Genomic DNA, 14,571 nt, shown 5'->3' on the forward strand with positions numbered 1-14,571 from the left:
AGCCATTGGGCTGGCAATTTGTTGACAGCTGTTGGAATTGAAAAATAATCTTTACATGTAAATTCAACTCTTCATCTACGGTAACCATGTAGATGTTGAAAGGGAAGGTTCGTTATTATCTTTCTCATCTGAGGTGTCTGAGAGACATCGAGAACTTAACTATGTCAGAAATGAAACTGTAACCGACAAAAGGGATCTTCTCGCTGCAAAGACAAGTCAACCATCGAGAGGCAAGGGGGTAGGAGACAAAGGGTCTTTTTATTACAGCTTGCTAGCAAGGGGGGAGATAGTAGACTAGTGTCCCAAAGAACTGTCTTAAAACCACAAAAATTTGCAGCAGTTATACAGGGCAAATGGGCTGAAGGTTGGGGGGCAGAGGTCTTGGAATGTTGACCATCTGGTCTTGTAGTCCTTGAGACTCCAGATCATCCCTTTGTCCCGTCACTGGTGATGGATACCAGCAGAAGTCTTTTTCCCGGAGGTTGTTACATCCCTGGGAAAATTTAGAGAACAAAGTTATTGCCTTATCGGAATAGAGAGGTCTATGTATAAGCCAAGGCTATGAAAATAGCAGAGCACGCATATTTCTGACAAGCAGGTGGACTTATCTAGGCCACATGCAAACTACAGCATTGCTGACAAAGACAGGGGAGGTGTCTTGTGGATCAGGGTCATTTATAGTCCTAACATGGTTCCTCTCTGTAAGATGGCTTCCTTTATGCTAACCTATAACCATTGGCTGTATTTATCTTAGCTATTTAGGTGGCACTAACAAAACTACTCATCTTTCCCCTCATACCGGCTCCACCCACAGTCTTCCAGACCATCTTATTTAATAACGACCTTGTGCATCGTGCCAAAACCCTGGAATCATCCTGGACCCCTCTCCTCTTGCACTCAACGTCCTAACCATCAGAAAATCCTATTGGCATTGCCTTCAAAATATATCCAACTTGGGGCCCAGGAAACCAAGTGTGGCAAGAGTTGGAGGCTGTCCTCCTCTCTGCCTCGGCAGGAAACCCAGCCACACTCCAGTACCAGAGACTACAGAGCATCTGGAGGCAGCCCCCAAGGCATGGAATTGGGGGTCCTCATGATGGGCAGGAGCAGAGGGAAATTTCTCAGGTGGCTCTGTGGACTACGGATGGGAACAAGAAGCCAGAGCAGAAGAGGAAGAACGAGGCCGTGTGAAGGCTGCAGCTGACATTCTGGTTTGTGGGTACACGTGAGCTGCTACTTTGGGTCTGCCCAGAAATAGCTAAGGACACCTGGGGACGGGAAGAAGCGCTAGTTTCCAATAGAGCCGGTGGGGGCTCGTGCCAGGGGGAAAATGCAAACGGCCTTTATTTTGTGGCTACAGGCTGCTGGGCTCTTTGGCGCTACAGTTGGATAACTCCAAATACATATGATGGGGATGATGTTTTGAAAATATTAAACCACTGCATTTTTGTTGCCCTCTTAAATCGTAGTCCCTGGTAGCCTCCCAACTCCAAGTTTGAGCCATGGGCCTCTCAGTCCCAGGAAAGGAGAGGTTGTTCACTCCTAGAACAAGGAATTAATTGCTTTGAGTTCCGAAGATGATTTTCTTGAGGCCATAGCATGGGGTAACCAGGCATCCTGATTTGCCTGAGACAATCCCATCTCCTCTTGTGGGCTTGGCATTATTATTAATATTAATCTGTTTAACTACCAAAGGTGTCCCTGTTTGGACAACAAATTACAGTTGCCCCTCTTTAGAAGATAATAGTTTGAGGGGCTGGTCTGGTGGCGTAGTGGTTAAGTTTGCACGTTCCACTTCAGTGGCCCAGGGTTCACGGGATCCCTGGTGCGGACCTATGCATTGCTTATCAAGCCATGTTTTGGCAGGCATCCCACATACAAAATAGAGGAAGGCGGGCACAGATGTTAGCTCAGGGCCAGTCTTCCTCAGCAAAAAGAGAAGGATTGGCGGCAGATGTTAGCTCAGGGCTAATCTTCCTCAAAAAAAAAAAAAAAAAAGAAGATCACAGTGTGAAAAACTTTTGTTGAGAGAAAATGATTTTCTAAGTTCCTTTAGCGTGCATTAACAAATCAAGAGTCAAGCCTTGTAAAAAGATTATAGAATTTTACTTGAAATCGGGGTAGCAAGAAATCAGGGTAGGGGCTGGCCCGGTGGTGCAGCGGTTAAGTGCGCACATTCCGCTTTGGTGGCCCAGGGTTCGCCGGTTCGATCCCAGGTGTGAACATGGCATTGCTTCATGAGCCATGCTGTGGTAGGCATCCCACATACAAAGGAGAGGAAGATGGGCATGGATGTTAGCTCAGGGCCAGTCTTCCTCAGCAAAAAGAGGAGGGTTGGCAGCAGATGTTAGCTCAGAGCTAATCTTCCTCAAATAAAAAAAAAAAAGAAAGAAATCAGGGTAGAAGGTAGACCAGTGGTTCTTAAGTGTGGTTAGCAGACCAGCAGCAGCAGCGACATCTCTAGGAACTTGTTAGAAACGCACATTCTCAGGTTCCACCCCAGACCTCCTGAATCAGCAACTCCAAGGATGGGGCTGCGTCATTTGTGCTTTAACAAACCCTCCAGGGGGGTTCTGATGCAGCTAAAGTTTGAGATGCTCTGAGGCGGAGAAAGCAAAACACCTTTTCTTCAATATTGTGGGAAGAAAGGGACAAGGAGAGAGCCGCAGAGGAAGTAAGCGGTATGAGCCACGCAGGTCCTCGCTGCCTCTCTCCCTGTGAGTTCTGAGGGTTGACGGAGAAACAGATGGAAATGGAAGACCTTGCGAACTTTAGGAGCACTGGTGGCACACATACAATAATGGGCAGAGATGGGGAAAAGCTTAGAAGATGCTCCATGTGGAGACATTCCAACACGGCACAGGGACAGGCCAGTTGGGTGTGGACAGAGGTGGCAGCGTAGGGAAGTCTGAGGCGCAAAACATGGCCTGTGCCTAGCACCTAGGGCACCCAGAAGTTGCTGTGGATCCCAGTGTTGGGATATAAAAAGGCTGAACTGACGGGTGGACCAGCAGAAGCCTAGGGGCAGCACAAAGAAGAAGGGACTTGGTGACAAGAGGCAAATGGTCAGAACCACACATGACAGGCATGGGACCAGTCACAGTGCAGCTGTCACCAGTCGGGAAACCAACAAGAGCCCTGATGACATCACACGGATGTAAGGCCCCTCCTCCATTGCCACCTGACCTCAGCCAACCAGATGCCCAGGGTCCATCCTGGAGTGGGACAGCAGGAAGGAGAGGACTCAGCACTTATCAGTGACACACCAAATCGTCCACAATCTGAGGAAGGCAGTCTGCAGAAGCACTGTGGGGCTTGGGATGACTAACAACCTCCTCGGGGAAGTGTCTAGCACCTACGATAAAATAATTGAGCGATTTCCTCTTAGACTTTGATGAGATTAAGACCCAACGTTAAGCAGTTAAGATCTACCTGCACTGTCTTGTCATGAGTCACCTCAATTGTTGACCATCAGCTGGTGTTAAACAGATAATCTTTCAACTGACAGCTCTTTTTTGAACCTAATGTTAACAATATTATCTGGTTGGGGCCGGCCCTGTGGTGGCCCAGGGTTTCGCCAGTTCAGATTCTGGGCGCAGACATGGCACCAGCCACGAGGCCATGTGGAGGCGGTGTCCCACATGCCACAACTAGAAGGGCCCACAACTCAAATATACAACTATATAGTAGGGGGATTTGGGAAGAAAAAGCCGAAAAAAAAAAAAAAAGACTGGCACCAGTTGTTAGCTCAGGTGCCAATCTTAAAAATAGAAAGAAAGAAAAAAACAATATTATCTGGTCACCTTCACTTCTATCAAAAGTTTTTACCAGAAAGGAATGTCTGAACTTGCTTTATTAGACTCTTTGTTCCTCTGCAGCAAGTTTAAAATAAAACTTTATATGTGCTCATAGCAAATTCATATCTGAGAAAGTTGTTTTAACACCTAAAAGAGACTGAGTTAACCTAACGAAGTGGTTTTCAAAGTGTGGTCCCTGGAGCAGCAGCATTAGTATCACCTAAGAACTCACTAAGATACAAATCCTTCAGCCACACCCCGGGTCTAAAGAATCAGAAACATAGGGGGAGGAAGAGACTTTTGGCTACGGCCATGTGAAAAGGTCAGCAAATCCTCTCCCCAGAAACCAACTATAAAGTTAGATAAAATGGAAAAAAAACAACGATGTCAGTGCTCTGGAAATTGACCAAAGGCATACAACAATCTGAGAAGCGTTTATGCTTGAAAAACTGCTGAACTTTGGGTAAGAACATTGGCTGTCTGACCATTCTTGCCCAGGACCGCTTCCATCTCCTGGAGCCCAGTGGGTGTGGCGGTTCTGCCAGGACAAGGCAGGCCACGAGCACTGGCAGCTACGTGCATGGTTGCAGGGGGCTCACTTGATCTGGTGTGGTGAGTGATGCCCACGTCCAGGGGCACTGTCAGTGGAGGTGATGACAGCCTTGCCTTTCAAGAAATACTATACTTCACACTGAAAGTAAGTGACATCGGAGGGCAATTTAAATGCACAGGAAGAAATGAAAAGCGTTGGAAATGGTAAATATGTGGGTTAATATAAGAGACTCTATAAATATAATTTCCTCATTTCTTCTCTTAACTTCGAGACATGAGTGTATAAAGCAATAATCATAATACTACATTGTTGGGTTTATACCACATTTACATGTAATACATATAACAATAATACAAAGAAGAGGGGAGAGAATTGAGCTAACTTGGAGCAAAGTTTGTATTTTACCAGAATTAAATTAGTATTAATCTCAACTAGGTTTTGAGATGTTAAGATGTTATAATCTACAGAGTAACCACTAATAAAATAAATTTTAAAATAGTAAAAAAAAATTAACAGAGGAATTTAAATGACATACTAAAAAATATTTAACAGAAAAGAAAGCAGTAAAAAAGGAATGGAGAAACAAAGAAGATAGGAGCCACATAGGAAACAAATAGCAAAATGGAAAATGTAAATTCAAACATTATCACATTAAATGTGAATGGTCCAAACATCCCAATCAAAGAACAGAGATGTTGAGCTTAGATAAAAAGGGTAAGATGCAACCATTTGCTGCCTGCAAGAGACACATCTTAGATTCAGAGATACAAATAGGTCAGAAGGAAAAAGATTTACTATGAAAGCAATAACCATAAGAGAGTTGAGGTGGCTATCTGGATATCAGCTAAAAAAGACTTCAAGACAAGAAATATTACTAGAGACAAAGAGATGTTTCTTAATGATAAAAAAGTTATTCTATCAGGAATGTATAACAACTATAAACATGTATGTGTCAAATACAGAGTCTCAAAAACACGAAAAAAACCTGAGAATTAAAAGGAAATGTAGACAATACAGTAATAATAGTTGGAGATTTCAATATCCCACTTTCAATAACTGACAGAAAACTAGACAGAAAATCAGCAAGGATACAGAAGACTTAAACAGTTCTATCACCCCAGGCAGTCTAATTGATACACGTGGAATGTTTCACTAAACAACTACAGATACACGTTCATTTCAAATGCGACAGAACATCCTCCAAAACAGATAAAATGCCAGGCCACAAAATAAGTCTCAATACATTTAAAAGGAATGAAATCATACAAACTCTATTCTTTTAATTCACTATGGAATTAAATTAGGACTCAGCAACAGAAGGAAATCGCCGAATATTTGGAAGTGAGGCGCTACACTTTAAAGAAACCCATGGGTCAAAAAAGAAATCACGAGAGAAATTAGAGAATGTTCTGAACTAAAATAAAATGAAAATGTAACATATCAAGTTACGGGTGCAGCTACTGCAAAGCTTAGAGGGAAATTTATAATCCACACTAGAAAAGAAGAAAGTTCTCAAATCAATGGTCATCCTGCAAAAACAGAAACTAGTTTAAGAGGCAAAGCATTTATTTGGGATCAAAGAACTGCAATTCAGGAAGCACAGATTCAGGTAGAAACCTAAATAGTGTCCTCCTAGGGAGTAAAAGCCAGGGGCTTTTAAAGGCCAAGAAGGGAGGTTGTATTACAAAGAATTTTAATTGGAGTTGGAGGCAGAGAGCTAGTCTCAGTTAAACATTGATTGACTATTGATTCTGTCTTCAGAAGGTCCACAATCCTCAGTCTTTGTGATCAGGACGTCTGTTCTCCTTCAAACTTTTCAAACAATTGCTTGCAAAACAATTGCCATTTTGTTCCAGTCCATAGGTTTGGCCCAGTCCAAGGTTCAAGTGAGCAAGGCAGTTTCTCTAGAAAGGCAGCGCTGATTCCATTTTAAAATGGCTCCATTCTAGTCACTTTTGACACAATAAACAAAGCTTCAATCTTAAGAAACTAGACAAAAGAAAAGCAAGACAAACCCAAGGCAAGCAGAAGGAAAGACATAATAAAGATTAGATTTGGAATCAATGAAATAGAAAATAGAAGAACAACAGAGAAAATCATTGAAACCAAAAGTTGGTACTTCGAAAAGAGTTAACAAAATTGACAACTGCTTAGTTAGATTGACCAAGAAAATAAGAGCAACACACAAATTACCAAAATCGAGAATGAAAGAGGGGACGCTACAATCAACCCTATAGAAATTAAAAGTCTATAAGGAAATACTATGAACAAACAACTCTATACCAACAAGTTAGACAATTTAGATGAAATGGACAAATTCCTTGAAAGACATAAACTACCAAAACAGACTCAAGAAGAAATAGAAAATCCGAATAGACTTCCAGTAAGAAATTGAATTAGTAATTAACAATTCTCCCACAAAGAAAAGCTCAAGTCTTGATGGCTTCACTAGTGAATTCTACCAATATACATATATATTTTTTTGGAAGATTGGCCCTGAGCTAACATCTGTGCCCATCTTCCTCTATTTTATATGTGGGACGCCTGCCACAGCATGGCCACAGCGGTGCCAGGTCTGTGCCCAGGATCCAAACTGGGAAACCCTGGGCCACTGAAGCACAGGGCATGAACTTAACCACTACGCCACTGGGCCACAAATATTTAAATGCAAATAACTCAACTTTCATAAATTCTTTCAGAAAATAGAGGAGGAGGGAATGCTTCTCAACTTATTCAATGAGACTAGTATTATCCTGATACTAAAGACACTACAAGGAAAAAAATTACAGAACAATATCCCCTAACAAAGTATCAACAAATCAAATACAAAGGAATATATATTGGGGCCAGCCCAGTGGTGCAGTGGTTAAATTTGCATGTTCTGCTTCGGTGGCCCGGGGTTCACTGGTTTGGATCCAGGGTGTGGACATGGCACCGCTTGGCAAGCCATGCTGTGGTAGGCGTCCCACGTATAAAAGTAGAGGAAGATGGGCACAGATGTTAGCTTAGGGCCAGTCTTCCTCAGCAAAAAGAGGGGGACTGGCAGCAGATGTTAGCTCAGGGCTAATCTTCCTCAAAAAAAAAGAAAAAAAAAGAGAAAGGAATATATACTCTGTTCAAGTGGGATTTATTACAGGAATGCAAGGTTGGTTAAACATCTGAAACTCAATGTAATAAACCAGATTAATTGAACAAAGGACAAGAAGCATATGATCATCTCAATAGATGCAGAAGCAGCATTTGACAAAATCTAATACCCTTTCACATCAAAAAGTCTTAACAGACTAGGAATAGATGGAACTTCTTCAGCCTGGATAAAGGGCATCTATGAAAAACCTACAGATAACATTGTACTTAATAGTAAAAGATTGCACTCTTCCCCCAACTATTGGGAACAACCCAAGGATCTCAGCTCTTACCCCTTCTAATCAACATTGGACTGGAGGTTCCAGCCAGTGTTACAAGTCCAAAAAATGGGAGAAGACTCTCATAGACATTTCATCAAAGAAGATATATAAATAGCTAATAAACACAACAAAAGATGCTCAACATCATTGGTCATTAGGGAAATGCAAATTAAAACTACAATGAAATACCACTACCCACTCACTAGAATGGCTATAATTTAAAAGACAAATAATACCAAGTGTTGGTGAGGATGCGGAGAAAGTGGAACCCTCACATGTTGCTGACGGGAATGTAAAGTGATGCAGCCACTTCGAAGAACTATTTGGCAGTTTTTAAAAAGTTAAACAACAGTTAAAAAGTAAACCAAAGAGAAATGAAACTGTATATCCACAGACATGTATACCAATGTCCTGGGCAGAATTATTCACGATATTCAAAACCTGGAAATAATCCTGTATGAGTCTGTTAGGGCTGCTGTAACAAACTGAGTGGCTTAAGTAACAGAAATGGATTGTCTCACAGCTCTGGAGGCTGGAAGTCTGAGATCAAGGCGTCAGCAGGGTTGGTTCATTCTGAGGCTGTGAAGAAGAGTCTGTCCCAGGCATCTCCCCCAGCTTCTTGGGGTCTGCTGGTCATCTTTGGTGTTCCCTGGCATGTAGAAACATCACTGTGATCTCTGTCTTCACCCTCACAGAGTGTTCGTTCTGTGTGCGTGTCTGTGAACAAATTTCCTCTTTTAATAAGGCCGCTACTCATACTCGAGGAGGGCTCCACCCTACTCCAGTATGATCCCATTGGAACTAATTACATCTGCAATGACCCCACTTCCAAACAAGGTCACGTTCTGAGGTCCTAGGGGTTAGGACTTCAGAATGTATTTTGGAAAGGACACAATTTGAACTTGAACCCATAATAACTCCTAATGTCCTTTAACTTGTGAGTAGAAAAACAACTTGTGGTATATCCATGCAAGGGAGCAGTATTTAGACACAAAAAGGAACTAACTACTGATACACGTTACAACATAGATTCAATACTACAACATTACGCTAAGTGAAAGTAGCCAGATGTAAAAGACTACCTACTGTAGGACTCCATTTCTAAGAAATGTCCTTGGGGCTGGCCCCGTGGCCGAGTGGTTAGGTTCGCGCGCTCTGCTTCGGCGGCCCAGGGTTTCGCCAGTTCGGATCCTGGGTGTGGACAAGGCACCGCTCATCAAGCCATGCTGAGGTGGCGTCCCACATGCCACAACTAGAAGGACACACAACTAAAAAACATACAACTATGTACCGGGGGGCTTTGGGGAGAAAAAGGAAAAATAAAATCTTTTTAAAAAAATTGTTTAAAAAAGAAATGTCCAGAAAAGGCAAATTTACAGAGGAAAAAGCAGATCAGTGGTTGCCTAAGGCTCAGAGTAGGAGAAGGGATTAGGCAAAAACCAACACGAGGAAACTTGTTGGGCTGATGGAAATGTTCTAAAGGTGCATTTTGGTTGCCAACTACATAAATTTACTAAAAAAAAAAAATCACTGAAGTGTACACTTACAATGGGTGAATTTTTCTATAGTACATAAATTTTATATTAATAAAGCTGGGCTTTTTTAGAAAAAGAAAAAAGCCTCTGGGGCGTGGGGACCAGCAAGCTTTGGTTTCACAAGTCTTCCAGCTGATTCTAATGTTATTAAGGTTTGCTCTAAATCACTGCTCTAAAGAGACCGTCTAAAAGAGAGATAACATCATTAGCATATCTAAGTGGCACCGATTCCTACCCACCCAGAGTGGTAAGGATCACGAAGACAAGGATATTCCCTAGAGGGAATAAACAACTGCATTTTCTCTACAAATCTGAATAGCACGGTGTGTTAAGTTTGATACAGAGCCCAGACTTAGGGGTGACCCCAAGGCTCAGACTCATGTCCAAGTGGACGCTTCCAGCTCGGCACTTCAAGGTTCCTCCAGCACCCAGATGTACCCTGTCCTGAATTAAGCTCTCTGTTCCTAACTTGCTTTCCTCATTCACCCAGTCTCTAAGCCCGAAACCTGGGAGCTAACATGGCCTTCCCCCTCCCTCGCCCTGCACGACTAGTTTGTCACTGAGGCTTGAGCTTCCATTTTCATTATCTCTCCCCTTTTTCCCAGTAACGGCCTTAAGCCAGGGCCTTATCACTCTCTGCCTTCAGACTCACCCCACCCCCTCTCAACCCACCCACTCAGATATCCTAGGCACCATTCTTACATATGAACATAATCATGCCACTCCCTGCTAAACTCCTGTAGAGTTAGAAATTGCTGGGGCCAGCCTTGTGGCCTAGTGGTTAAGTTCAGCGTGCTCTCCTTCGGCGGCCTTGGTTGGGTTCCCGGGCAGAGACCTACACCACTTGTTGGTGGCCATGCTGTGGCAGTGACCCATATACAAAAAGCAGACGAATTGGCATGAATGTTAGCTCAGGGTGAACCTTCCTCAAGGAAAAAAAAAAAAAAAAAAGAGGAAGATTGGCAACAGATGTTAGATCCAGGCAGCTCTTCCTCTTGCTTTTGATCCATATAACAGAAACCTGTTTGTGCTTGTTTAACCAAATAGAGGTTTATTTTTCTCATGTGATGAAAAGGGCCAAGGTAAGCAGCCCGTTTCTAATGGACACCACTGTTAGTTTTGCATGTATCTTACAGGAACGTAATGTGCATTTACACTTCAAATATACAGTTTGAACATTTGAACACAATGGGGTCCAAGCACAGTGTTTTTCAGAAAAGCTCCCAGGTGGTCCTACTGTGCAGTCAGGGTTGACAAGCACTACACCTGGCCCAGGTACCTTTGATTTACAGCCAAGCTCTGGAGAAAATTACCCGAGACGACAGAGGGGGCGAGAATGAGCCAGAGTGCAGGCTGGAAGTGCTAAACAGGTAGCGTTATTGCCAAGATTGTTAAATATATAGCTGACTCTCAATTAGAGTTTGCAAATTTCTAATCCCAAGCTGTTCACTTCTGCTTACTCACGATCTAAATTCATTTTTATACTTTGCCCTCTCCAGCTTTCAATAATGCCCCAGATACCTCATGATTCTCTGCTATCATCTAACAGCGTTTACTGGCAAGAGCTTTGGGGTTTGAGGATTTCCTACCATTAAATATCTGCAGGTAGGACTAGCTAATACCACTTTCAACTATTTCTAATTTGCTTTCTAGTTATTAGGGCTTTTGTTTCTCAGCATTTAAAAAACCTCTCTCTTTGTACTTTGCTTCTTGTGCATTTCCATTAGTTCTGACATTTTCCTACAATTCATAAAAACATGTTTTTCATAAGCAAAGGCCTTGGTGATAATCCCTTTGTGATGTGTGAGGTGAAGGAGATTAATAGAAAACTACACATTTACTGAGAAATGGCCTTGGGTCACAGAAGGAAAAATGATTTATGGAAAGAGAAAGATGAAATAAAGGGGAAAAGAGACAAACGAATCCTAAGAAAGGAGGAAGAAGGAACGGAGGTGCGAGACTGAACTTCTGGTCTACCTTCTTGCTCACCTCCTAACTACAGAGGTCCCAAAACACAGATTTCCGTTCTCAGGAAGGCCAGAATGCCACACTCTAAACTGCTTAGTCATCTGCACGCCTGCAATCTGATCTCAGGCATCCAGACCTCCTCACCATTCCTGACAAAATCAGCCCCTCTGGATTACTGTGCTCCATTCTGACTGTCAGATTCCAGCCACGTTCTGGGACTTCTTGGAGATAAGGACTCTCCATGGGATGGGCCTGGTATAACAGTGAACTTTTCAAAATTACCTGAGTTCTCCAGTCACACCCCAGTTGGAGAGACGTGAACTCTGTCACTAGATTATGGGGCAGGAGCGCCCCAAAGCCATTCGATTACAGGATCTCAAGGTCGACATGAATAGGCTTCTCTTCACTTTTACAGGACAGGGACAAGAGCACAAAGGGAGGCCCTTATACTATGTGTTAGATATTTAAACATTATAAGTCAAGATAACCCAGCCCAATAAAATAGAACCCATCCTCCTGCCTTAACATATATATAGCTTCATGAAGACGTGGAAGGCAGGTTCAAGTTTGGAATGCTTGGACTTCTCTGAGTTCTGTGTAGGAAGGTGGCAGCAGATTGAGAGGCAGCCCCCTGTCCCTGGTCTTTCCTCTTTTCCCTACCCCAGGCTCCAGGCTGCACTGAGAGGGGACTATGGTCAAGCTTAGGTGTGTACTGATGGTGGGAAACAGGCTTGCAGCTATTTGGGCAGGAAATTCCAGGGTCCTGGGTACTCAATGCGTGTTCTCGAACAGTGGTTCTTGATTACAGGCAATTTCGCCTCCCAGAGAACATTTGGTAATGCCTGGAGAAATTCCTGTTGTCACAGCTTGGAGAGGGGGTGCCGGGGGCATCTAGTAGGCTGAGGACATCCTGCCATGCACAGGCCGGCCCCCCATGACAAGGAGTTATCAGGCCCCACATGTCCATAGTGCCAAGGCCGAGACATCTGCTTTAGGAAGACACAAATACTGTTCAGATTCACATATTTAAATTCCTTAACCCTGTTCCAGGAGAGGAGGAAGGTTCTGGGTGGCAGCATCTTCTCAGTTCCACAGACTCTTTCTCCCATGGGAGAAGTGGCCAGAGGAGGGACAGAACGGGGGCCTCTATAGTGTGGGACCCCCTTGCCCAGGTGTGAGGGCGGTACTAGGAATGAACCTCAGGGGTCCCCTAATCCCGCAGGACACAAGCCCTTCCACTGACCCCAACAAGGGGCTGTCCAGGCTTTGTCTACATATCTCAAAAGAAGAGACTTAATGTCCCAGGGCCACTCTTTGTATCCGTGGTCAGCCTCAGTGCCAAGCTCTCCCAGTGAACTGAAATCTGACTCTCAACTTCCTGGAACCCAAAGAAACTGCGGCCTTGGGCAAAGGCCTTTTGGCTCTCACTTGCACATTTATGCAACTGTCTAGCACATGCCAGTTATCTGGAGAATACTAGTAAGTTCAACAAGCAAAATCACAAACGTACACTTTTCAGAGGATGATAAAACAATGTGGATTGTGTATCTCTGACAGAGGATGACTCAGAGTAGGAAGGAAGGGAGAGAGGGAAGAAGGAAGAAAGACCAAAAGACAGAAGGACTGGAAAGCACAACCTAGACATGGCTGGAGCAGCCTCTGTCCTTGCTTCACTCTGGCCTTGAATTAGGCCTCAGTATTCTGCCATCCTCACAACTAAATTGCACAAAGTAAATGGAGCAGAAGTCCCCAGCAGGCAGAGCCCCTTCAGGTGTGCCCCTTTTTGGCCTCTGTCTGCGGCTTCTTTCTCTACACTTCTTTTCAGAGCACTTTCCCCATCTCTTCTTTTTTTTTGTGAGGAAGATTGGCCCTTAGCTAACAACGGTGCCAATCTTCCTCTGTTTTATGTGGGATGCCGCCACAGCACGGCTTGACAAGCAGTGTATAACAGGTCTGTACCCAGGATCTGAAGCTGCGAACCACAGGCCACTCAAGCAGAGTGCATGAACTTAACCACTTCGCCACCCAGCTGGCTTCCTCATCTCCTATTTTGAGTCAAGTGGCTCCAGCTTGCCCCCACCTTGTGGACTTCACTGGGCATGAAAAATACCCAAAAGCCAGAGGTTCCCAAAGTGAGGTCCCAGACCAGCAGCATCACTGGTACCTGGGGACAAGTTAGGAATGCAAATTCTGGGTTCCCACCCAGACCCACGGCGTCAGAAATAACAGCAACCCGCGGTTTAACAAGCCTTCTAGAAGAGTCTAATGCATGCTTCCAGGTGAATTTAACCTCCACTCTGAAAACAGTTCATCCACCTTTGTTATTCAGGCACCGGCTGGGAGGATGGAAGATAAAGATTCCTCTCTCCTCATGCCCCCATCCCACCAAAGTCTATCAAACCATTCTCCCAACAAAAGTGTGTGTGTGGGGGAGGGTTCTCATTCCAAGCCATATTGTTGCAGACAAATGCACGCACATTGCAAACAGAAAAAAAATTCTAAGAGAAGAACATCAGTAACCTTTGAATTTGCACTCCCCAAAAGTACCCACCGTCCCCTGTACATCTTTCTAGAAAGTTCTGAGCACACAGGTAAATATGTTTACACTTTTTTAAAAAACCCACAAAAGTAATTTGTATTGTTTTCTCATTCCATAATACGTTTTTGAAATATCTTCCTTGAAGGATAAGTAGCATTTGGTGTACGGAGGTATCATAAATTATTTACCCTTCTCCTCGACTGTCGTGGCAGTAGAGTCAGACGAAATACGAGAGAGGCATTGAAGTCAATCTGTTGACATTTTGGCATTTTTAGGGTTGTGGCCTTGCCACACAGGAACAATTTGAAAAGAATACAGAATTCTTGTAAGCAAATAAGCAGCTCTATGAGCTAAAGACTAAGAAAATTGCACAGAAGAAAAGGTGAGGGCAAGGATTGAGATATACCGACTTTACACACCCTCAGAAAACCAGAAAGCAAGACAGAAAATGAAAACTACGAAAGCACCCAGCTTGACGCGTCCCAATTTCCAACTAAATGAGACAATGTTGTGACCCAAGGCAGTTATAACTAAAGATATTTCCAGACAGAGTGACTTCAGATCTTCAAGGCGTGCACGTATACCTCATTTTCCCAGTTTCGCCTACTGCGATCCACAGGTTACACCTTTGAGAGAAAAAATGTTTTTTTCCACGCTCAAGGTCTCCGGGCGGTTCACGGCCGCAAGGCGGAGGCAGCCTGCAGCGCCGAGGACAAGGTTCCCCACGTGGCTCCTCGGCCCCGCCCCCGGCCGTTCCCGGCAACTGGCGTCG

General features: G+C 43.8%; 1 long non-coding RNA gene across 5 annotated transcripts; it reads right to left on the bottom strand.

Moving 5' to 3' along the window:
• Positions 1-239: 239 nt before the first annotated feature.
• LOC139079825 (uncharacterized) lies at positions 240-14,557 on the bottom strand. 5 transcript variants are annotated; one of them, XR_011533765.1, is made up of 5 exons: positions 14,384-14,523; positions 13,988-14,083; positions 8,844-8,948; positions 8,279-8,474; positions 240-493 (listed from the first exon to the last, which is right to left on the bottom strand). It is a non-coding gene; the product is annotated as an uncharacterized lncRNA (long non-coding RNA). The 5 variants fall into 5 exon arrangements; XR_011533767.1 differs by lacking the exon at positions 13,988-14,083 and having other exon boundaries at positions 14,384-14,557; XR_011533764.1 differs by lacking the exon at positions 13,988-14,083 and having other exon boundaries at positions 8,844-9,025; positions 14,384-14,527.
• Between the last annotated feature and the right edge of the window lie 14 nt (positions 14,558-14,571).

Source organism: Equus przewalskii, chromosome 27 (assembly GCF_037783145.1).
Source record: "Equus przewalskii isolate Varuska chromosome 27, EquPr2, whole genome shotgun sequence".
NCBI lineage: Eukaryota > Metazoa > Chordata > Mammalia > Perissodactyla > Equidae > Equus > Equus przewalskii.